This window comes from Maylandia zebra, linkage group LG19, assembly GCF_041146795.1.
Source record: "Maylandia zebra isolate NMK-2024a linkage group LG19, Mzebra_GT3a, whole genome shotgun sequence".
In the NCBI taxonomy this organism is placed as follows: domain Eukaryota; kingdom Metazoa; phylum Chordata; class Actinopteri; order Cichliformes; family Cichlidae; genus Maylandia; species Maylandia zebra.
This window is the reverse complement of record NC_135185.1, coordinates 3,131,981-3,158,797: the sequence shown is the minus strand read 5'-3', so window position 1 is coordinate 3,158,797 and position 26,817 is coordinate 3,131,981. Positions and strand designations below refer to the sequence as shown.

Here is a 26,817-nt window from a genome sequence, read left to right as displayed (position 1 = left end):
CAGTGCGTTTCTCACTGTTACATGCATTTGAATGGGGAACTCGACCGAAACAAAGTATAGGTTTTCATTATGTGAATAACTTGGAAATCTTAGCTCAAACAGCTACAAATCCTGTTTTCCCAGCACGGGGACCTTGAGTTCTATAAGATAAAGCCATAAACATGTTTGTCTGAGTCTTCTATCAAAAGTTACAGCTATTTATATGAAGTTGTACAAAAACGCTTTCTTTCGCCAAGACAGTGCGTTTCTCACTGTTACATGCATTTGAATGGGGAACTCGACCGAAACAAAGTATAGGTTTTCATTATGTGAATAACTTGGAAATCTTAGCTCAAACAGCTACAAATCCTGTTTTCCCAGCACGGGGACCTTGAGTTCTATAAGATAAAGCCATAAACATGTTTGTCTGAGTCTTCTATCAAAAGTTACAGCTATTTATATGAAGTTGTACAAAAACGCTTTATTTTGCCAAGACAATGCGTTTCTCACTGTTACATGCATTTGAATGGGGAACTCGACCGAAACAAAGTATAGGTTTTCATTATGTGAATAACTTGGAAATCTTAGCTCAAACAGCTGCAAATCCTGTTTTCCCAGCACGGGGACCTTGAGTTCTATAAGATAAAGCCATAAACATGTGTATCCGAGTCTTCTATCAAAAGTTACAGCTATTTATATGAAGTTGTACAAAAACGCTTTATTTCGCCAAGACAATGCGTTTCTCACTGTTACATGCATTTGAATGGGGAACTCGACCGAAACAAAGTATAGGTTTTCATTATGTGTATAACTTGAAAATCTTAGCTCAAACAGCTGCAAAACCTGTTTTCCCAGCACGGGGACCTTGAGTTCTATAAGATAAAGCCATAAACATGTTTGTCTGAGTCTTCTATCAAAAGTTACAGCTATTTATATGAAGTTGTACAAAAACGCTTTATTTCGCCAAGACAGTGCGTTTCTCACTGTTACATGCATTTGAATGGGGAACTCGACCGAAACAAAGTATAGGTTTTCATTATGTGAATAACTTGGAAATCTTAGCTCAAACAGCTGCAAATCCTTTTTTCCCAACACGGGAACCTTGAGTTCTATAAGATAAAGCCATAAACATGTTTGTCTGAGTCTTCTATCAAAAGTTACAGCTATTTATATGAAGTTGTACAAAAACGCTTTGTTTCGCCAAGACAGTGCGTTTCTCACTGTTACATGCATTTGAATGGGGAACTCGACCGAAACAAAGTATAGGTTTTCATTATGTGAATAACTTGGAAATCGTAGCTCAAACAGCTACAAATCCTGTTTTCCCAGCACGGGGACCTTGAGTTCTATAAGATAAAGCCATAAACATGTTTGTCTGAGTCTTCTATCAAAAGTTACAGCTATTTATATGAAGTTGTACAAAAACGCTTTATTTCGCCAAGACAATGCGTTTCTCACTGTTACATGCATTTGAATGGGGAACTCGACCGAAACAAAGTATAGGTTTTCATTATGTGAATAACTTGGAAATCTTAGCTCAAACAGCTACAAAACCTGTTTTCCCAGCACGGGGACCTTGAGTTCTATAAGATAAAGCCATAAACATGTTTGTCTGAGTCTTCTATCAAAAGTTACAGCTATTTATATGAAGTTGTACAAAAACGCTTTATTTCGCCAAGACAGTGCGTTTCTCACTGTTACATGCATTTGAATGGGGAACTCGACCGAAACAAAGTATAGGTTTTCATTATGTGAATAACTTGGAAATCTTAGCTCAAACAGCTGCAAATCCTTTTTTCCCAACACGGGAACCTTGAGTTCTATAAGATAAAGCCATAAACATGTTTGTCTGAGTCTTCTATCAAAAGTTACAGCTATTTATATGAAGTTGTACAAAAACGCTTTGTTTCGCCAAGACAGTGCGTTTCTCACTGTTACATGCATTTGAATGGGGAACTCGACCGAAACAAAGTATAGGTTTTCATTATGTGAATAACTTGGAAATCTTAGCTCAAACAGCTACAAATCCTGTTTTCCCAGCACGGGGACCTTGAGTTCTATAAGATAAAGCCATAAACATGTTTGTCTGAGTCTTCTATCAAAAGTTACAGCTATTTATATGAAGTTGTACAAAAACGCTTTATTTCGCCAAGACAATGCGTTTCTCACTGTTACATGCATTTGAATGGGGAACTCGACCGAAACAAAGTATAGGTTTTCATTATGTGAATAACTTGGAAATCTTAGCTCAAACAGCTACAAAACCTGTTTTCCCAGCACGGGGACCTTGAGTTCTATAAGATAAAGCCATAAACATGTTTGTCTGAGTCTTCTATCAAAAGTTACAGCTATTTATATGAAGTTGTACAAAAACGCTTTCTTTCGCCAAGACAGTGCGTTTCTCACTGTTACATGCATTTGAATGGGGAACTCGACCGAAACAAAGTATAGGTTTTCATTATGTGAATAACTTGGAAATCTTAGCTCAAACAGCTACAAATCCTGTTTTCCCAGCACGGGGACCTTGAGTTCTATAAGATAAAGCCATAAACATGTTTGTCTGAGTCTTCTATCAAAAGTTACAGCTATTTATATGAAGTTGTACAAAAACGCTTTATTTCGCCAAGACAATGCGTTTCTCACTGTTACATGCATTTGAATGGGGAACTCGACCGAAACAAAGTATAGGTTTTCATTATGTGAATAACTTGGAAATCTTAGCTCAAACAGCTACAAAACCTGTTTTCCCAGCACGGGGACCTTGAGTTCTATAAGATAAAGCCATAAACATGTTTGTCTGAGTCTTCTATCAAAAGTTACAGCTATTTATATGAAGTTGTACAAAAACGCTTTCTTTCGCCAAGACAGTGCGTTTCTCACTGTTACATGCATTTGAATGGGGAACTCGACCGAAACAAAGTATAGGTTTTCATTATGTGAATAACTTGGAAATCTTAGCTCAAACAGCTGCAAATCCTGTTTTCCCAGCACGGGGACCTTGAGTTCTATAAGATAAAGCCATAAACATGTTTGTCTGAGTCTTCTATCAAAAGTTACAGCTATTTATATGAAGTTGTACAAAAACGCTTTATTTTGCCAAGACAGTGCGTTTCTCACTGTTACATGCATTTGAATGGGGAACTCGACCGAAACAAAGTATAGGTTTTCATTATGTGAATAACTTGGAAATCTTAGCTCAAACAGCTGCAAATCCTTTTTTCCCAACACGGGAACCTTGAGTTCTATAAGATAAAGCCATAAACATGTTTGTCTGAGTCTTCTATCAAAAGTTACAGCTATTTATATGAAGTTGTACAAAAACGCTTTGTTTCGCCAAGACAGTGCGTTTCTCACTGTTACATGCATTTGAATGGGGAACTCGACCGAAACAAAGTATAGGTTTTCATTATGTGAATAACTTGGAAATCTTAGCTCAAACAGCTACAAATCCTGTTTTCCCAGCACGGGGACCTTGAGTTCTATAAGATAAAGCCATAAACATGTTTGTCTGAGTCTTCTATCAAAAGTTACAGCTATTTATATGAAGTTGTACAAAAACGCTTTATTTCGCCAAGACAATGCGTTTCTCACTGTTACATGCATTTGAATGGGGAACTCGACCGAAACAAAGTATAGGTTTTCATTATGTGAATAACTTGGAAATCTTAGCTCAAACAGCTACAAAACCTGTTTTCCCAGCACGGGGACCTTGAGTTCTATAAGATAAAGCCATAAACATGTTTGTCTGAGTCTTCTATCAAAAGTTACAGCTATTTATATGAAGTTGTACAAAAACGCTTTCTTTCGCCAAGACAGTGCGTTTCTCACTGTTACATGCATTTGAATGGGGAACTCGACCGAAACAAAGTATAGGTTTTCATTATGTGAATAACTTGGAAATCTTAGCTCAAACAGCTGCAAATCCTGTTTTCCCAGCACGGGGACCTTGAGTTCTATAAGATAAAGCCATAAACAGGTTTGTCTGAGTCTTCTATCAAAAGTTACAGCTATTTATATGAAGTTGTACAAAAACGCTTTATTTTGCCAAGACAGTGCGTTTCTCACTGTTACATGCATTTGAATGGGGAACTCGACCGAAACAAAGTATAGGTTTTCATTATGTGAATAACTTGGAAATCTTAGCTCAAACAGCTACAAATCCTGTTTTCCCAGCACGGGGACCTTGAGTTCTATAAGATAAAGCCATAAACATGTTTGTCTGAGTCTTCTATCAAAAGTTACAGCTATTTATATGAAGTTGTACAAAAACGCTTTCTTTCGCCAAGACAATGCGTTTCTCACTGTTACATGCATTTGAATGGGGAACTCGACCGAAACAAAGTATAGGTTTTCATTATGTGAATAACTTGGAAATCTTAGCTCAAACAGCTACAAAACCTGTTTTCCCAGCACGGGACCTTGAGTTCTATAAGATAAAGCCATAAACATGTTTGTCTGAGTCTTCTATCAAAAGTTACAGCTATTTATATGAAGTTGTACAAAAACGCTTTATTTCGCCAAGACAGTGCGTTTCTCACTGTTACATGCATTTGAATGGGGAACTCGACCGAAACAAAGTATAGGTTTTCATTATGTGAATAACTTGGAAATCTTAGCTCAAACAGCTGCAAATCCTGTTTTCCCAGCACGGAGACCTTGAGTTCTATAAGATAAAGCCATAAACATGTTTGTCTGAGTCTTCTATCAAAAGTTACAGCTATTTATATGAAGTTGTACAAAAACGCTTTCTTTCGCCAAGACAGTGCGTTTCTCACTGTTACATGCATTTGAATGGGGAACTCGACCGAAACAAAGTATAGGTTTTCATTATGTGAATAACTTGGAAATCTTAGCTCAAACAGCTGCAAATCCTTTTTTCCCAACACGGGAACCTTGAGTTCTATAAGATAAAGCCATAAACATGTTTGTCTGAGTCTTCTATCAAAAGTTACAGCTATTTATATGAAGTTGTACAAAAACGCTTTCTTTCGCCAAGACAGTGCGTTTCTCACTGTTACATGCATTTGAATGGGGAACTCGACCGAAACAAAGTATAGGTTTTCATTATGTGAATAACTTGGAAATCTTAGCTCAAACAGCTACAAATCCTGTTTTCCCAGCACGGGGACCTTGAGTTCTATAAGATAAAGCCATAAACATGTTTGTCTGAGTCTTCTATCAAAAGTTACAGCTATTTATATGAAGTTGTACAAAAACGCTTTATTTCGCCAAGACAATGCGTTTCTCACTGTTACATGCATTTGAATGGGGAACTCGACCGAAACAAAGTATAGGTTTTCATTATGTGAATAACTTGGAAATCTTAGCTCAAACAGCTGCAAATCCTTTTTTCCCAACACGGGAACCTTGAGTTCTATAAGATAAAGCCATAAACATGTTTGTCTGAGTCTTCTATCAAAAGTTACAGCTATTTATATGAAGTTGTACAAAAACGCTTTCTTTCGCCAAGACAGTGCGTTTCTCACTGTTACATGCATTTGAATGGGGAACTCGACCGAAACAAAGTATAGGTTTTCATTATGTGAATAACTTGGAAATCTTAGCTCAAACAGCTACAAAACCTGTTTTCCCAGCACGGGGACCTTGAGTTCTATAAGATAAAGCCATAAACATGTTTGTCTGAGTCTTCTATCAAAAGTTACAGCTATTTATATGAAGTTGTACAAAAACGCTTTCTTTCGCCAAGACAGTGCGTTTCTCACTGTTACATGCATTTGAATGGGGAACTCGACCAAAACAAAGTATAGGTTTTCATTATGTGAATAACTTGGAAATCTTAGCTCAAACAGCTGCAAATCCTGTTTTCCCAGCACGGGGACCTTGAGTTCTATAAGATAAAGCCATAAACATGTTTGTCTGAGTCTTCTATCAAAAGTTACAGCTATTTATATGAAGTTGTACAAAAACGCTTTATTTTGCCAAGACAGTGCGTTTCTCACTGTTACATGCATTTGAATGGGGAACTCGACCGAAACAAAGTATAGGTTTTCATTATGTGAATAACTTGGAAATCTTAGCTCAAACAGCTACAAATCCTGTTTTCCCAGCACGGGGACCTTGAGTTCTATAAGATAAAGCCATAAACATGTTTGTCTGAGTCTTCTATCAAAAGTTACAGCTATTTATATGAAGTTGTACAAAAACGCTTTCTTTCGCCAAGACAATGCGTTTCTCACTGTTACATGCATTTGAATGGGGAACTCGACCGAAACAAAGTATAGGTTTTCATTATGTGAATAACTTGGAAATCTTAGCTCAAACAGCTACAAAACCTGTTTTCCCAGCACGGGGACCTTGAGTTCTATAAGATAAAGCCATAAACATGTTTGTCTGAGTCTTCTATCAAAAGTTACAGCTATTTATATGAAGTTGTACAAAAACGCTTTATTTCGCCAAGACAGTGCGTTTCTCACTGTTACATGCATTTGAATGGGGAACTCGACCGAAACAAAGTATAGGTTTTCATTATGTGAATAACTTGGAAATCTTAGCTCAAACAGCTACAAATCCTGTTTTCCCAGCACGGGGACCTTGAGTTCTATAAGATAAAGCCATAAACATGTTTGTCTGAGTCTTCTATCAAAAGTTACAGCTATTTATATGAAGTTGTACAAAAACGCTTTCTTTCGCCAAGACAATGCGTTTCTCACTGTTACATGCATTTGAATGGGGAACTCGACCGAAACAAAGTATAGGTTTTCATTATGTGAATAACTTGGAAATCTTAGCTCAAACAGCTACAAAACCTGTTTTCCCAGCACGGGGACCTTGAGTTCTATAAGATAAAGCCATAAACATGTTTGTCTGAGTCTTCTATCAAAAGTTACAGCTATTTATATGAAGTTGTACAAAAACGCTTTATTTTGCCAAGACAATGCGTTTCTCACTGTTACATGCATTTGAATGGGGAACTCGACCGAAACAAAGTATAGGTTTTCATTATGTGAATAACTTGGAAATCTTAGCTCAAACAGCTACAAATCCTGTTTTCCCAGCACGGGGACCTTGAGTTCTATAAGATAAAGCCATAAACATGTTTGTCTGAGTCTTCTATCAAAAGTTACAGCTATTTATATGAAGTTGTACAAAAACGCTTTATTTTGCCAAGACAATGCGTTTCTCACTGTTACATGCATTTGAATGGGGAACTCGACCGAAACAAAGTATAGGTTTTCATTATGTGAATAACTTGGAAATCTTAGCTCAAACAGCTACAAAACCTGTTTTCCCAGCACGGGGACCTTGAGTTCTATAAGATAAAGCCATAAACATGTTTGTCTGAGTCTTCTATCAAAAGTTACAGCTATTTATATGAAGTTGTACAAAAACGCTTTATTTTGCCAAGACAATGCGTTTCTCACTGTTACATGCATTTGAATGGGGAACTCGACCGAAACAAAGTATAGGTTTTCATTATGTGAATAACTTGGAAATCTTAGCTCAAACAGCTACAAATCCTGTTTTCCCAGCACGGGGACCTTGAGTTCTATAAGATAAAGCCATAAACATGTTTGTCTGAGTCTTCTATCAAAAGTTACAGCTATTTATATGAAGTTGTACAAAAACGCTTTATTTTGCCAAGACAATGCGTTTCTCACTGTTACATGCATTTGAATGGGGAACTCGACCGAAACAAAGTATAGGTTTTCATTATGTGTATAACTTGGAAATCTTAGCTCAAACAGCTGCAAATCCTGTTTTCCCAGCACGGGGACCTTGAGTTCTATAAGATAAAGCCATAAACATGTGTATCCGAGTCTTCTATCAAAAGTTACAGCTATTTATATGAAGTTGTACAAAAACGCTTTATTTCGCCAAGACAGTGCGTTTCTCACTGTTACATGCATTTGAATGGGGAACTCGACCGAAACAAAGTATAGGTTTTCATTATGTGTATAACTTGAAAATCTTAGCTCAAACAGCTGCAAAACCTGTTTTCCCAGCACGGGGACCTTGAGTTCTATAAGATAAAGCCATAAACATGTTTGTCTGAGTCTTCTATCAAAAGTTACAGCTATTTATATGAAGTTGTACAAAAACGCTTTATTTCGCCAAGACAGTGCGTTTCTCACTGTTACATGCATTTGAATGGGGAACTCGACCGAAACAAAGTATAGGTTTTCATTATGTGAATAACTTGGAAATCTTAGCTCAAACAGCTGCAAATCCTTTTTTCCCAACACGGGAACCTTGAGTTCTATAAGATAAAGCCATAAACATGTTTGTCTGAGTCTTCTATCAAAAGTTACAGCTATTTATATGAAGTTGTACAAAAACGCTTTCTTTCGCCAAGACAGTGCGTTTCTCACTGTTACATGCATTTGAATGGGGAACTCGACCGAAACAAAGTATAGGTTTTCATTATGTGAATAACTTGGAAATCTTAGCTCAAACAGCTACAAATCCTGTTTTCCCAGCACGGGGACCTTGAGTTCTATAAGATAAAGCCATAAACATGTTTGTCTGAGTCTTCTATCAAAAGTTACAGCTATTTATATGAAGTTGTACAAAAACGCTTTATTTTGCCAAGACAATGCGTTTCTCACTGTTACATGCATTTGAATGGGGAACTCGACCGAAACAAAGTATAGGTTTTCATTATGTGAATAACTTGGAAATCTTAGCTCAAACAGCTGCAAATCCTGTTTTCCCAGCACGGGGACCTTGAGTTCTATAAGCTAAAGCCATAAACATGTGTATCCGAGTCTTCTATCAAAAGTTACAGCTATTTATATGAAGTTGTACAAAAACGCTTTATTTCGCCAAGACAATGCGTTTCTCACTGTTACATGCATTTGAATGGGGAACTCGACCGAAACAAAGTATAGGTTTTCATTATGTGTATAACTTGAAAATCTTAGCTCAAACAGCTGCAAAACCTGTTTTCCCAGCACGGGGACCTTGAGTTCTATAAGATAAAGCCATAAACATGTTTGTCTGAGTCTTCTATCCAAAGTTACAGCTATTTATATGAAGTTGTACAAAAACGCTTTCTTTCGCCAAGACAGTGCGTTTCTCACTGTTACATGCATTTGAATGGGGAACTCGACCGAAACAAAGTATAGGTTTTCATTATGTGAATAACTTGGAAATCTTAGCTCAAACAGCTACAAATCCTGTTTTCCCAGCACGGGGACCTTGAGTTCTATAAGATAAAGCCATAAACATGTTTGTCTGAGTCTTCTATCAAAAGTTACAGCTATTTATATGAAGTTGTACAAAAACGCTTTCTTTCGCCAAGACAATGCGTTTCTCACTGTTACATGCATTTGAATGGGGAACTCGACCGAAACAAAGTATAGGTTTTCATTATGTGAATAACTTGGAAATCTTAGCTCAAACAGCTGCAAATCCTGTTTTCCCAGCACGGGGACCTTGAGTTCTATAAGATAAAGCCATAAACATGTGTATCCGAGTCTTCTATCAAAAGTTACAGCTATTTATATGAAGTTGTACAAAAACGCTTTATTTCGCCAAGACAATGCGTTTCTCACTGTTACATGCATTTGAATGGGGAACTCGACCGAAACAAAGTATAGGTTTTCATTATGTGAATAACTTGGAAATCTTAGCTCAAACAGCTACAAAACCTGTTTTCCCAGCACGGGGACCTTGAGTTCTATAAGATAAAGCCATAAACATGTTTGTCTGAGTCTTCTATCAAAAGTTACAGCTATTTATATGAAGTTGTACAAAAACGCTTTCTTTCGCCAAGACAGTGCGTTTCTCACTGTTACATGCATTTGAATGGGGAACTCGACCGAAACAAAGTATAGGTTTTCATTATGTGAATAACTTGGAAATCTTAGCTCAAACAGCTACAAAACCTGTTTTCCCAGCACGGGGACCTTGAGTTCTATAAGATAAAGCCATAAACATGTTTGTCTGAGTCTTCTATCAAAAGTTACAGCTATTTATATGAAGTTGTACAAAAACGCTTTCTTTCGCCAAGACAGTGCGTTTCTCACTGTTACATGCATTTGAATGGGGAACTCGACCAAAACAAAGTATAGGTTTTCATTATGTGAATAACTTGGAAATCTTAGCTCAAACAGCTGCAAATCCTGTTTTCCCAGCACGGGGACCTTGAGTTCTATAAGATAAAGCCATAAACATGTTTGTCTGAGTCTTCTATCAAAAGTTACAGCTATTTATATGAAGTTGTACAAAAACGCTTTATTTTGCCAAGACAGTGCGTTTCTCACTGTTACATGCATTTGAATGGGGAACTCGACCGAAACAAAGTATAGGTTTTCATTATGTGAATAACTTGGAAATCTTAGCTCAAACAGCTACAAATCCTGTTTTCCCAGCACGGGGACCTTGAGTTCTATAAGATAAAGCCATAAACATGTTTGTCTGAGTCTTCTATCAAAAGTTACAGCTATTTATATGAAGTTGTACAAAAACGCTTTCTTTCGCCAAGACAATGCGTTTCTCACTGTTACATGCATTTGAATGGGGAACTCGACCGAAACAAAGTATAGGTTTTCATTATGTGAATAACTTGGAAATCTTAGCTCAAACAGCTACAAAACCTGTTTTCCCAGCACGGGGACCTTGAGTTCTATAAGATAAAGCCATAAACATGTTTGTCTGAGTCTTCTATCAAAAGTTACAGCTATTTATATGAAGTTGTACAAAAACGCTTTATTTCGCCAAGACAGTGCGTTTCTCACTGTTACATGCATTTGAATGGGGAACTCGACCGAAACAAAGTATAGGTTTTCATTATGTGAATAACTTGGAAATCTTAGCTCAAACAGCTACAAATCCTGTTTTCCCAGCACGGGGACCTTGAGTTCTATAAGATAAAGCCATAAACATGTTTGTCTGAGTCTTCTATCAAAAGTTACAGCTATTTATATGAAGTTGTACAAAAACGCTTTCTTTCGCCAAGACAATGCGTTTCTCACTGTTACATGCATTTGAATGGGGAACTCGACCGAAACAAAGTATAGGTTTTCATTATGTGAATAACTTGGAAATCTTAGCTCAAACAGCTACAAAACCTGTTTTCCCAGCACGGGGACCTTGAGTTCTATAAGATAAAGCCATAAACATGTTTGTCTGAGTCTTCTATCAAAAGTTACAGCTATTTATATGAAGTTGTACAAAAACGCTTTATTTTGCCAAGACAATGCGTTTCTCACTGTTACATGCATTTGAATGGGGAACTCGACCGAAACAAAGTATAGGTTTTCATTATGTGAATAACTTGGAAATCTTAGCTCAAACAGCTACAAATCCTGTTTTCCCAGCACGGGGACCTTGAGTTCTATAAGATAAAGCCATAAACATGTTTGTCTGAGTCTTCTATCAAAAGTTACAGCTATTTATATGAAGTTGTACAAAAACGCTTTATTTTGCCAAGACAATGCGTTTCTCACTGTTACATGCATTTGAATGGGGAACTCGACCGAAACAAAGTATAGGTTTTCATTATGTGAATAACTTGGAAATCTTAGCTCAAACAGCTACAAAACCTGTTTTCCCAGCACGGGGACCTTGAGTTCTATAAGATAAAGCCATAAACATGTTTGTCTGAGTCTTCTATCAAAAGTTACAGCTATTTATATGAAGTTGTACAAAAACGCTTTATTTTGCCAAGACAATGCGTTTCTCACTGTTACATGCATTTGAATGGGGAACTCGACCGAAACAAAGTATAGGTTTTCATTATGTGAATAACTTGGAAATCTTAGCTCAAACAGCTACAAATCCTGTTTTCCCAGCACGGGGACCTTGAGTTCTATAAGATAAAGCCATAAACATGTTTGTCTGAGTCTTCTATCAAAAGTTACAGCTATTTATATGAAGTTGTACAAAAACGCTTTATTTCGCCAAGACAATGCGTTTCTCACTGTTACATGCATTTGAATGGGGAACTCGACCGAAACAAAGTATAGGTTTTCATTATGTGTATAACTTGAAAATCTTAGCTCAAACAGCTGCAAAACCTGTTTTCCCAGCACGGGGACCTTGAGTTCTATAAGATAAAGCCATAAACATGTTTGTCTGAGTCTTCTATCAAAAGTTACAGCTATTTATATGAAGTTGTACAAAAACGCTTTATTTCGCCAAGACAGTGCGTTTCTCACTGTTACATGCATTTGAATGGGGAACTCGACCGAAACAAAGTATAGGTTTTCATTATGTGAATAACTTGGAAATCTTAGCTCAAACAGCTGCAAATCCTTTTTTCCCAACACGGGAACCTTGAGTTCTATAAGATAAAGCCATAAACATGTTTGTCTGAGTCTTCTATCAAAAGTTACAGCTATTTATATGAAGTTGTACAAAAACGCTTTCTTTCGCCAAGACAGTGCGTTTCTCACTGTTACATGCATTTGAATGGGGAACTCGACCGAAACAAAGTATAGGTTTTCATTATGTGAATAACTTGGAAATCTTAGCTCAAACAGCTACAAATCCTGTTTTCCCAGCACGGGGACCTTGAGTTCTATAAGATAAAGCCATAAACATGTGTATCCGAGTCTTCTATCAAAAGTTACAGCTATTTATATGAAGTTGTACAAAAACGCTTTATTTCGCCAAGACAATGCGTTTCTCACTGTTACATGCATTTGAATGGGGAACTCGACCGAAACAAAGTATAGGTTTTCATTATGTGTATAACTTGAAAATCTTAGCTCAAACAGCTGCAAAACCTGTTTTCCCAGCACGGGGACCTTGAGTTCTATAAGATAAAGCCATAAACATGTTTGTCTGAGTCTTCTATCAAAAGTTACAGCTATTTATATGAAGTTGTACAAAAACGCTTTATTTCGCCAAGACAGTGCGTTTCTCACTGTTACATGCATTTGAATGGGGAACTCGACCGAAACAAAGTATAGGTTTTCATTATGTGAATAACTTGGAAATCTTAGCTCAAACAGCTGCAAATCCTTTTTTCCCAACACGGGAACCTTGAGTTCTATAAGATAAAGCCATAAACATGTTTGTCTGAGTCTTCTATCAAAAGTTACAGCTATTTATATGAAGTTGTACAAAAACGCTTTCTTTCGCCAAGACAGTGCGTTTCTCACTGTTACATGCATTTGAATGGGGAACTCGACCGAAACAAAGTATAGGTTTTCATTATGTGAATAACTTGGAAATCTTAGCTCAAACAGCTACAAATCCTGTTTTCCCAGCACGGGGACCTTGAGTTCTATAAGATAAAGCCATAAACATGTTTGTCTGAGTCTTCTATCAAAAGTTACAGCTATTTATATGAAGTTGTACAAAAACGCTTTATTTTGCCAAGACAATGCGTTTCTCACTGTTACATGCATTTGAATGGGGAACTCGACCGAAACAAAGTATAGGTTTTCATTATGTGAATAACTTGGAAATCTTAGCTCAAACAGCTGCAAATCCTGTTTTCCCAGCACGGGGACCTTGAGTTCTATAAGATAAAGCCATAAACATGTGTATCCGAGTCTTCTATCAAAAGTTACAGCTATTTATATGAAGTTGTACAAAAACGCTTTATTTCGCCAAGACAATGCGTTTCTCACTGTTACATGCATTTGAATGGGGAACTCGACCGAAACAAAGTATAGGTTTTCATTATGTGTATAACTTGAAAATCTTAGCTCAAACAGCTGCAAAACCTGTTTTCCCAGCACGGGGACCTTGAGTTCTATAAGATAAAGCCATAAACATGTTTGTCTGAGTCTTCTATCAAAAGTTACAGCTATTTATATGAAGTTGTACAAAAACGCTTTCTTTCGCCAAGACAGTGCGTTTCTCACTGTTACATGCATTTGAATGGGGAACTCGACCGAAACAAAGTATAGGTTTTCATTATGTGAATAACTTGGAAATCTTAGCTCAAACAGCTGCAAATCCTTTTTTCCCAACACGGGAACCTTGAGTTCTATAAGATAAAGCCATAAACATGTTTGTCTGAGTCTTCTATCAAAAGTTACAGCTATTTATATGAAGTTGTACAAAAACGCTTTCTTTCGCCAAGACAGTGCGTTTCTCACTGTTACATGCATTTGAATGGGGAACTCGACCGAAACAAAGTATAGGTTTTCATTATGTGAATAACTTGGAAATCTTAGCTCAAACAGCTACAAATCCTGTTTTCCCAGCACGGGGACCTTGAGTTCTATAAGATAAAGCCATAAACATGTTTGTCTGAGTCTTCTATCAAAAGTTACAGCTATTTATATGAAGTTGTACAAAAACGCTTTATTTCGCCAAGACAATGCGTTTCTCACTGTTACATGCATTTGAATGGGGAACTCGACCGAAACAAAGTATAGGTTTTCATTATGTGAATAACTTGGAAATCTTAGCTCAAACAGCTGCAAATCCTTTTTTCCCAACACGGGAACCTTGAGTTCTATAAGATAAAGCCATAAACATGTTTGTCTGAGTCTTCTATCAAAAGTTACAGCTATTTATATGAAGTTGTACAAAAACGCTTTCTTTCGCCAAGACAGTGCGTTTCTCACTGTTACATGCATTTGAATGGGGAACTCGACCGAAACAAAGTATAGGTTTTCATTATGTGAATAACTTGGAAATCTTAGCTCAAACAGCTACAAAACCTGTTTTCCCAGCACGGGGACCTTGAGTTCTATAAGATAAAGCCATAAACATGTTTGTCTGAGTCTTCTATCAAAAGTTACAGCTATTTATATGAAGTTGTACAAAAACGCTTTCTTTCGCCAAGACAGTGCGTTTCTCACTGTTACATGCATTTGAATGGGGAACTCGACCAAAACAAAGTATAGGTTTTCATTATGTGAATAACTTGGAAATCTTAGCTCAAACAGCTGCAAATCCTGTTTTCCCAGCACGGGGACCTTGAGTTCTATAAGATAAAGCCATAAACATGTTTGTCTGAGTCTTCTATCAAAAGTTACAGCTATTTATATGAAGTTGTACAAAAACGCTTTATTTTGCCAAGACAGTGCGTTTCTCACTGTTACATGCATTTGAATGGGGAACTCGACCGAAACAAAGTATAGGTTTTCATTATGTGAATAACTTGGAAATCTTAGCTCAAACAGCTACAAATCCTGTTTTCCCAGCACGGGGACCTTGAGTTCTATAAGATAAAGCCATAAACATGTTTGTCTGAGTCTTCTATCAAAAGTTACAGCTATTTATATGAAGTTGTACAAAAACGCTTTCTTTCGCCAAGACAATGCGTTTCTCACTGTTACATGCATTTGAATGGGGAACTCGACCGAAACAAAGTATAGGTTTTCATTATGTGAATAACTTGGAAATCTTAGCTCAAACAGCTACAAAACCTGTTTTCCCAGCACGGGGACCTTGAGTTCTATAAGATAAAGCCATAAACATGTTTGTCTGAGTCTTCTATCAAAAGTTACAGCTATTTATATGAAGTTGTACAAAAACGCTTTATTTCGCCAAGACAGTGCGTTTCTCACTGTTACATGCATTTGAATGGGGAACTCGACCGAAACAAAGTATAGGTTTTCATTATGTGAATAACTTGGAAATCTTAGCTCAAACAGCTACAAATCCTGTTTTCCCAGCACGGGGACCTTGAGTTCTATAAGATAAAGCCATAAACATGTTTGTCTGAGTCTTCTATCAAAAGTTACAGCTATTTATATGAAGTTGTACAAAAACGCTTTCTTTCGCCAAGACAATGCGTTTCTCACTGTTACATGCATTTGAATGGGGAACTCGACCGAAACAAAGTATAGGTTTTCATTATGTGAATAACTTGGAAATCTTAGCTCAAACAGCTACAAAACCTGTTTTCCCAGCACGGGGACCTTGAGTTCTATAAGATAAAGCCATAAACATGTTTGTCTGAGTCTTCTATCAAAAGTTACAGCTATTTATATGAAGTTGTACAAAAACGCTTTATTTTGCCAAGACAATGCGTTTCTCACTGTTACATGCATTTGAATGGGGAACTCGACCGAAACAAAGTATAGGTTTTCATTATGTGAATAACTTGGAAATCTTAGCTCAAACAGCTACAAATCCTGTTTTCCCAGCACGGGGACCTTGAGTTCTATAAGATAAAGCCATAAACATGTTTGTCTGAGTCTTCTATCAAAAGTTACAGCTATTTATATGAAGTTGTACAAAAACGCTTTATTTTGCCAAGACAATGCGTTTCTCACTGTTACATGCATTTGAATGGGGAACTCGACCGAAACAAAGTATAGGTTTTCATTATGTGAATAACTTGGAAATCTTAGCTCAAACAGCTACAAAACCTGTTTTCCCAGCACGGGGACCTTGAGTTCTATAAGATAAAGCCATAAACATGTTTGTCTGAGTCTTCTATCAAAAGTTACAGCTATTTATATGAAGTTGTACAAAAACGCTTTATTTTGCCAAGACAATGCGTTTCTCACTGTTACATGCATTTGAATGGGGAACTCGACCGAAACAAAGTATAGGTTTTCATTATGTGAATAACTTGGAAATCTTAGCTCAAACAGCTACAAATCCTGTTTTCCCAGCACGGGGACCTTGAGTTCTATAAGATAAAGCCATAAACATGTTTGTCTGAGTCTTCTATCAAAAGTTACAGCTATTTATATGAAGTTGTACAAAAACGCTTTATTTTGCCAAGACAATGCGTTTCTCACTGTTACATGCATTTGAATGGGGAACTCGACCGAAACAAAGTATAGGTTTTCATTATGTGTATAACTTGGAAATCTTAGCTCAAACAGCTGCAAATCCTGTTTTCCCAGCACGGGGACCTTGAGTTCTATAAGATAAAGCCATAAACATGTGTATCCGAGTCTTCTATCAAAAGTTACAGCTATTTATATGAAGTTGTACAAAAACGCTTTATTTCGCCAAGACAGTGCGTTTCTCACTGTTACATGCATTTGAATGGGGAACTCGACCGAAACAAAGTATAGGTTTTCATTATGTGTATAACTTGAAAATCTTAGCTCAAACAGCTGCAAAACCTGTTTTCCCAGCACGGGGACCTTGAGTTCTATAAGATAAAGCCATAAACATGTTTGTCTGAGTCTTCTATCAAAAGTTACAGCTATTTATATGAAGTTGTACAAAAACGCTTTATTTCGCCAAGACAGTGCGTTTCTCACTGTTACATGCATTTGAATGGGGAACTCGACCGAAACAAAGTATAGGTTTTCATTATGTGAATAACTTGGAAATCTTAGCTCAAACAGCTGCAAATCCTTTTTTCCCAACACGGGAACCTTGAGTTCTATAAGATAAAGCCATAAACATGTTTGTCTGAGTCTTCTATCAAAAGTTACAGCTATTTATATGAAGTTGTACAAAAACGCTTTCTTTCGCCAAGACAGTGCGTTTCTCACTGTTACATGCATTTGAATGGGGAACTCGACCGAAACAAAGTATAGGTTTTCATTATGTGAATAACTTGGAAATCTTAGCTCAAACAGCTACAAAACCTGTTTTCCCAGCACGGGGACCTTGAGTTCTATAAGATAAAGCCATAAACATGTTTGTCTGAGTCTTCTATCAAAAGTTACAGCTATTTATATGAAGTTGTACAAAAACGCTTTCTTTCGCCAAGACAGTGCGTTTCTCACTGTTACATGCATTTGAATGGGGAACTCGACCAAAACAAAGTATAGGTTTTCATTATGTGAATAACTTGGAAATCTTAGCTCAAACAGCTGCAAATCCTGTTTTCCCAGCACGGGGACCTTGAGTTCTATAAGATAAAGCCATAAACATGTTTGTCTGAGTCTTCTATCAAAAGTTACAGCTATTTATATGAAGTTGTACAAAAACGCTTTATTTTGCCAAGACAGTGCGTTTCTCACTGTTACATGCATTTGAATGGGGAACTCGACCGAAACAAAGTATAGGTTTTCATTATGTGAATAACTTGGAAATCTTAGCTCAAACAGCTACAAATCCTGTTTTCCCAGCACGGGGACCTTGAGTTCTATAAGATAAAGCCATAAACATGTTTGTCTGAGTCTTCTATCAAAAGTTACAGCTATTTATATGAAGTTGTACAAAAACGCTTTCTTTCGCCAAGACAATGCGTTTCTCACTGTTACATGCATTTGAATGGGGAACTCGACCGAAACAAAGTATAGGTTTTCATTATGTGAATAACTTGGAAATCTTAGCTCAAACAGCTACAAAACCTGTTTTCCCAGCACGGGGACCTTGAGTTCTATAAGATAAAGCCATAAACATGTTTGTCTGAGTCTTCTATCAAAAGTTACAGCTATTTATATGAAGTTGTACAAAAACGCTTTATTTCGCCAAGACAGTGCGTTTCTCACTGTTACATGCATTTGAATGGGGAACTCGACCGAAACAAAGTATAGGTTTTCATTATGTGAATAACTTGGAAATCTTAGCTCAAACAGCTACAAATCCTGTTTTCCCAGCACGGGGACCTTGAGTTCTATAAGATAAAGCCATAAACATGTTTGTCTGAGTCTTCTATCAAAAGTTACAGCTATTTATATGAAGTTGTACAAAAACGCTTTCTTTCGCCAAGACAATGCGTTTCTCACTGTTACATGCATTTGAATGGGGAACTCGACCGAAACAAAGTATAGGTTTTCATTATGTGAATAACTTGGAAATCTTAGCTCAAACAGCTACAAAACCTGTTTTCCCAGCACGGGGACCTTGAGTTCTATAAGATAAAGCCATAAACATGTTTGTCTGAGTCTTCTATCAAAAGTTACAGCTATTTATATGAAGTTGTACAAAAACGCTTTATTTTGCCAAGACAATGCGTTTCTCACTGTTACATGCATTTGAATGGGGAACTCGACCGAAACAAAGTATAGGTTTTCATTATGTGAATAACTTGGAAATCTTAGCTCAAACAGCTACAAATCCTGTTTTCCCAGCACGGGGACCTTGAGTTCTATAAGATAAAGCCATAAACATGTTTGTCTGAGTCTTCTATCAAAAGTTACAGCTATTTATATGAAGTTGTACAAAAACGCTTTATTTTGCCAAGACAATGCGTTTCTCACTGTTACATGCATTTGAATGGGGAACTCGACCGAAACAAAGTATAGGTTTTCATTATGTGAATAACTTGGAAATCTTAGCTCAAACAGCTACAAAACCTGTTTTCCCAGCACGGGGACCTTGAGTTCTATAAGATAAAGCCATAAACATGTTTGTCTGAGTCTTCTATCAAAAGTTACAGCTATTTATATGAAGTTGTACAAAAACGCTTTATTTTGCCAAGACAATGCGTTTCTCACTGTTACATGCATTTGAATGGGGAACTCGACCGAAACAAAGTATAGGTTTTCATTATGTGAATAACTTGGAAATCTTAGCTCAAACAGCTACAAATCCTGTTTTCCCAGCACGGGGACCTTGAGTTCTATAAGATAAAGCCATAAACATGTTTGTCTGAGTCTTCTATCAAAAGTTACAGCTATTTATATGAAGTTGTACAAAAACGCTTTATTTTGCCAAGACAATGCGTTTCTCACTGTTACATGCATTTGAATGGGGAACTCGACCGAAACAAAGTATAGGTTTTCATTATGTGTATAACTTGGAAATCTTAGCTCAAACAGCTGCAAATCCTGTTTTCCCAGCACGGGGACCTTGAGTTCTATAAGATAAAGCCATAAACATGTGTATCCGAGTCTTCTATCAAAAGTTACAGCTATTTATATGAAGTTGTACAAAAACGCTTTATTTCGCCAAGACAGTGCGTTTCTCACTGTTACATGCATTTGAATGGGGAACTCGACCGAAACAAAGTATAGGTTTTCATTATGTGTATAACTTGAAAATCTTAGCTCAAACAGCTGCAAAACCTGTTTTCCCAGCACGGGGACCTTGAGTTCTATAAGATAAAGCCATAAACATGTTTGTCTGAGTCTTCTATCAAAAGTTACAGCTATTTATATGAAGTTGTACAAAAACGCTTTATTTCGCCAAGACAGTGCGTTTCTCACTGTTACATGCATTTGAATGGGGAACTCGACCGAAACAAAGTATAGGTTTTCATTATGTGAATAACTTGGAAATCTTAGCTCAAACAGCTGCAAATCCTTTTTTCCCAACACGGGAACCTTGAGTTCTATAAGATAAAGCCATAAACATGTTTGTCTGAGTCTTCTATCAAAAGTTACAGCTATTTATATGAAGTTGTACAAAAACGCTTTCTTTCGCCAAGACAGTGCGTTTCTCACTGTTACATGCATTTGAATGGGGAACTCGACCGAAACAAAGTATAGGTTTTCATTATGTGAATAACTTGGAAATCTTAGCTCAAACAGCTACAAATCCTGTTTTCCCAGCACGGGGACCTTGAGTTCTATAAGATAAAGCCATAAACATGTTTGTCTGAGTCTTCTATCAAAAGTTACAGCTATTTATATGAAGTTGTACAAAAACGCTTTATTTTGCCAAGACAATGCGTTTCTCACTGTTACATGCATTTGAATGGGGAACTCGACCGAAACAAAGTATAGGTTTTCATTATGTGAATAACTTGGAAATCTTAGCTCAAACAGCTGCAAATCCTGTTTTCCCAGCACGGGGACCTTGAGTTCTATAAGCTAAAGCCATAAACATGTGTATCCGAGTCTTCTATCAAAAGTTACAGCTATTTATATGAAGTTGTACAAAAACGCTTTATTTCGCCAAGACAATGCGTTTCTCACTGTTACATGCATTTGAATGGGGAACTCGACCGAAACAAAGTATAGGTTTTCATTATGTGTATAACTTGAAAATCTTAGCTCAAACAGCTGCAAAACCTGTTTTCCCAGCACGGGGACCTTGAGTTCTATAAGATAAAGCCATAAACATGTTTGTCTGAGTCTTCTATCAAAAGTTACAGCTATTTATATGAAGTTGTACAAAAACGCTTTCTTTCGCCAAGACAGTGCGTTTCTCACTGTTACATGCATTTGAATGGGGAACTCGACCGAAACAAAGTATAGGTTTTCATTATGTGAATAACTTGGAAATCTTAGCTCAAACAGCTACAAATCCTGTTTTCCCAGCACGGGGACCTTGAGTTCTATAAGATAAAGCCATAAACATGTTTGTCTGAGTCTTCTATCAAAAGTTACAGCTATTTATATGAAGTTGTACAAAAACGCTTTCTTTCGCCAAGACAATGCGTTTCTCACTGTTACATGCATTTGAATGGGGAACTCGACCGAAACAAAGTATAGGTTTTCATTATGTGAATAACTTGGAAATCTTAGCTCAAACAGCTGCAAATCCTGTTTTCCCAGCACGGGGACCTTGAGTTCTATAAGATAAAGCCATAAACATGTGTATCCGAGTCTTCTATCAAAAGTTACAGCTATTTATATGAAGTTGTACAAAAACGCTTTATTTCGCCAAGACAATGCGTTTCTCACTGTTACATGCATTTGAATGGGGAACTCGACCGAAACAAAGTATAGGTTTTCATTATGTGAATAACTTGGAAATCTTAGCTCAAACAGCTACAAAACCTGTTTTCCCAGCACGGGGACCTTGAGTTCTATAAGATAAAGCCATAAACATGTTTGTCTGAGTCTTCTATCAAAAGTTACAGCTATTTATATGAAGTTGTACAAAAACGCTTTCTTTCGCCAAGACAGTGCGTTTCTCACTGTTACATGCATTTGAATGGGGAACTCGACCGAAACAAAGTATAGGTTTTCATTATGTGAATAACTTGGAAATCTTAGCTCAAACAGCTACAAAACCTGTTTTCCCAGCACGGGGACCTTGAGTTCTATAAGATAAAGCCATAAACATGTTTGTCTGAGTCTTCTATCAAAAGTTACAGCTATTTATATGAAGTTGTACAAAAACGCTTTCTTTCGCCAAGACAGTGCGTTTCTCACTGTTACATGCATTTGAATGGGGAACTCGACCAAAACAAAGTATAGGTTTTCATTATGTGAATAACTTGGAAATCTTAGCTCAAACAGCTGCAAATCCTGTTTTCCCAGCACGGGGACCTTGAGTTCTATAAGATAAAGCCATAAACATGTTTGTCTGAGTCTTCTATCAAAAGTTACAGCTATTTATATGAAGTTGTACAAAAACGCTTTATTTTGCCAAGACAGTGCGTTTCTCACTGTTACATGCATTTGAATGGGGAACTCGACCGAAACAAAGTATAGGTTTTCATTATGTGAATAACTTGGAAATCTTAGCTCAAACAGCTACAAATCCTGTTTTCCCAGCACGGGGACCTTGAGTTCTATAAGATAAAGCCATAAACATGTTTGTCTGAGTCTTCTATCAAAAGTTACAGCTATTTATATGAAGTTGTACAAAAACGCTTTCTTTCGCCAAGACAATGCGTTTCTCACTGTTACATGCATTTGAATGGGGAACTCGACCGAAACAAAGTATAGGTTTTCATTATGTGAATAACTTGGAAATCTTAGCTCAAACAGCTACAAAACCTGTTTTCCCAGCACGGGGACCTTGAGTTCTATAAGATAAAGCCATAAACATGTTTGTCTGAGTCTTCTATCAAAAGTTACAGCTATTTATATGAAGTTGTACAAAAACGCTTTATTTCGCCAAGACAGTGCGTTTCTCACTGTTACATGCATTTGAATGGGGAACTCGACCGAAACAAAGTATAGGTTTTCATTATGTGAATAACTTGGAAATCTTAGCTCAAACAGCTACAAATCCTGTTTTCCCAGCACGGGGACCTTGAGTTCTATAAGATAAAGCCATAAACATGTTTGTCTGAGTCTTCTATCAAAAGTTACAGCTATTTATATGAAGTTGTACAAAAACGCTTTCTTTCGCCAAGACAATGCGTTTCTCACTGTTACATGCATTTGAATGGGGAACTCGACCGAAACAAAGTATAGGTTTTCATTATGTGAATAACTTGGAAATCTTAGCTCAAACAGCTACAAAACCTGTTTTCCCAGCACGGGGACCTTGAGTTCTATAAGATAAAGCCATAAACATGTTTGTCTGAGTCTTCTATCAAAAGTTACAGCTATTTATATGAAGTTGTACAAAAACGCTTTATTTTGCCAAGACAATGCGTTTCTCACTGTTACATGCATTTGAATGGGGAACTCGACCGAAACAAAGTATAGGTTTTCATTATGTGAATAACTTGGAAATCTTAGCTCAAACAGCTACAAATCCTGTTTTCCCAGCACGGGGACCTTGAGTTCTATAAGATAAAGCCATAAACATGTTTGTCTGAGTCTTCTATCAAAAGTTACAGCTATTTATATGAAGTTGTACAAAAACGCTTTATTTTGCCAAGACAATGCGTTTCTCACTGTTACATGCATTTGAATGGGGAACTCGACCGAAACAAAGTATAGGTTTTCATTATGTGAATAACTTGGAAATCTTAGCTCAAACAGCTACAAAACCTGTTTTCCCAGCACGGGGACCTTGAGTTCTATAAGATAAAGCCATAAACATGTTTGTCTGAGTCTTCTATCAAAAGTTACAGCTATTTATATGAAGTTGTACAAAAACGCTTTATTTTGCCAAGACAATGCGTTTCTCACTGTTACATGCATTTGAATGGGGAACTCGACCGAAACAAAGTATAGGTTTTCATTATGTGAATAACTTGGAAATCTTAGCTCAAACAGCTACAAATCCTGTTTTCCCAGCACGGGGACCTTGAGTTCTATAAGATAAAGCCATAAACATGTTTGTCTGAGTCTTCTATCAAAAGTTACAGCTATTTATATGAAGTTGTACAAAAACGCTTTATTTTGCCAAGACAATGCGTTTCTCACTGTTACATGCATTTGAATGGGGAACTCGACCGAAACAAAGTATAGGTTTTCATTATGTGAATAACTTGGAAATCTTAGCTCAAACAGCTGCAAATCCTGTTTTCCCAGCACGGGGACCTTGAGTTCTATAAGATAAAGCCATAAACATGTGTATCCGAGTCTTCTATCAAAAGTTACAGCTATTTATATGAAGTTGTACAAAAACGCTTTATTTCGCCAAGACAATGCGTTTCTCACTGTTACATGCATTTGAATGGGGAACTCGACCGAAACAAAGTATAGGTTTTCATTATGTGTATAACTTGAAAATCTTAGCTCAAACAGCTGCAAAACCTGTTTTCCCAGCACGGGGACCTTGAGTTCTATAAGATAAAGCCATAAACATGTTTGTCTGAGTCTTCTATCAAAAGTTACAGCTATTTATATGAAGTTGTACAAAAACGCTTTATTTCGCCAAGACAGTGCGTTTCTCACTGTTACATGCATTTGAATGGGGAACTCGACCGAAACAAAGTATAGGTTTTCATTATGTGAATAACTTGGAAATCTTAGCTCAAACAGCTGCAAATCCTTTTTTCCCAACACGGGAACCTTGAGTTCTATAAGATAAAGCCATAAACATGTTTGTCTGAGTCTTCTATCAAAAGTTACAGCTATTTATATGAAGTTGTACAAAAACGCTTTCTTTCGCCAAGACAGTGCGTTTCTCACTGTTACATGCATTTGAATGGGGAACTCGACCGAAACAAAGTATAGGTTTTCATTATGTGAATAACTTGGAAATCTTAGCTCAAACAGCTACAAATCCTGTTTTCCCAGCACGGGGACCTTGAGTTCTATAAGATAAAGCCATAAACATGTGTATCCGAGTCTTCTATCAAAAGTTACAGCTATTTATATGAAGTTGTACAAAAACGCTTTATTTCGCCAAGACAATGCGTTTCTCACTGTTACATGCATTTGAATGGGGAACTCGACCGAAACAAAGTATAGGTTTTCATTATGTGTATAACTTGAAAATCTTAGCTCAAACAGCTGCAAAACCTGTTTTCCCAGCACGGGGACCTTGAGTTCTATAAGATAAAGCCATAAACATGTTTGTCTGAGTCTTCTATCAAAAGTTACAGCTATTTATATGAAGTTGTACAAAAACGCTTTATTTCGCCAAGACAGTGCGTTTCTCACTGTTACATGCATTTGAATGGGGAACTCGACCGAAACAAAGTATAGGTTTTCATTATGTGAATAACTTGGAAATCTTAGCTCAAACAGCTGCAAATCCTTTTTTCCCAACACGGGAACCTTGAGTTCTATAAGATAAAGCCATAAACATGTTTGTCTGAGTCTTCTATCAAAAGTTACAGCTATTTATATGAAGTTGTACAAAAACGCTTTCTTTCGCCAAGACAGTGCGTTTCTCACTGTTACATGCATTTGAATGGGGAACTCGACCGAAACAAAGTATAGGTTTTCATTATGTGAATAACTTGGAAATCTTAGCTCAAACAGCTACAAATCCTGTTTTCCCAGCACGGGGACCTTGAGTTCTATAAGATAAAGCCATAAACATGTTTGTCTGAGTCTTCTATCAAAAGTTACAGCTATTTATATGAAGTTGTACAAAAACGCTTTATTTTGCCAAGACAATGCGTTTCTCACTGTTACATGCATTTGAATGGGGAACTCGACCGAAACAAAGTATAGGTTTTCATTATGTGAATAACTTGGAAATCTTAGCTCAAACAGCTGCAAATCCTGTTTTCCCAGCACGGGGACCTTGAGTTCTATAAGATAAAGCCATAAACATGTGTATCCGAGTCTTCTATCAAAAGTTACAGCTATTTATATGAAGTTGTACAAAAACGCTTTATTTCGCCAAGACAATGCGTTTCTCACTGTTACATGCATTTGAATGGGGAACTCGACCGAAACAAAGTATAGGTTTTCATTATGTGTATAACTTGAAAATCTTAGCTCAAACAGCTGCAAAACCTGTTTTCCCAGCACGGGGACCTTGAGTTCTATAAGATAAAGCCATAAACATGTTTGTCTGAGTCTTCTATCAAAAGTTACAGCTATTTATATGAAGTTGTACAAAAACGCTTTCTTTCGCCAAGACAGTGCGTTTCTCACTGTTACATGCATTTGAATGGGGAACTCGACCGAAACAAAGTATAGGTTTTCATTATGTGAATAACTTGGAAATCTTAGCTCAAACAGCTACAAATCCTGTTTTCCCAGCACGGGGACCTTGAGTTCTATAAGATAAAGCCATAAACATGTTTGTCTGAGTCTTCTATCAAAAGTTACAGCTATTTATATGAAGTTGTACAAAAACGCTTTCTTTCGCCAAGACAATGCGTTTCTCACTGTTACATGCATTTGAATGGGGAACTCGACCGAAACAAAGTATAGGTTTTCATTATGTGTATAACTTGAAAATCTTAGCTCAAACAGCTGCAAAACCTGTTTTCCCAGCACGGGGACCTTGAGTTCTATAAGATAAAGCCATAAACATGTTTGTCTGAGTCTTCTATCAAAAGTTACAGCTATTTATATGAAGTTGTACAAAAACGCTTTATTTCGCCAAGACAGTGCGTTTCTCACTGTTACATGCATTTGAATGGGGAACTCGACCGAAACAAAGTATAGGTTTTCATTATGTGAATAACTTGGAAATCTTAGCTCAAACAGCTACAAATCCTGTTTTCCCAGCACGGGGACCTTGAGTTCTATAAGATAAAGCCATAAACATGTTTGTCTGAGTCTTCTATCAAAAGTTACAGCTATTTATATGAAGTTGTACAAAAACGCTTTCTTTCGCCAAGACAATGCGTTTCTCACTGTTACATGCATTTGAATGGGGAACTCGACCGAAACAAAGTATAGGTTTTCATTATGTGAATAACTTGGAAATCTTAGCTCAAACAGCTACAAAACCTGTTTTCCCAGCACGGGGACCTTGAGTTCTATAAGATAAAGCCATAAACATGTTTGTCTGAGTCTTCTATCAAAAGTTACAGCTATTTATATGAAGTTGTACAAAAACGCTTTATTTTGCCAAGACAATGCGTTTCTCACTGTTACATGCATTTGAATGGGG

At 37.0% G+C, this 26,817-nt stretch overlaps 1 long non-coding RNA gene across 1 annotated transcript in view; it reads right to left on the bottom strand.

Moving 5' to 3' along the window:
- LOC112436359 (uncharacterized) overlaps nt 1–26,817 on the bottom strand; it is a 231,354-nt gene that overhangs the window by 118,363 nt on the left and 86,174 nt on the right. The window lies entirely within an intron of this gene.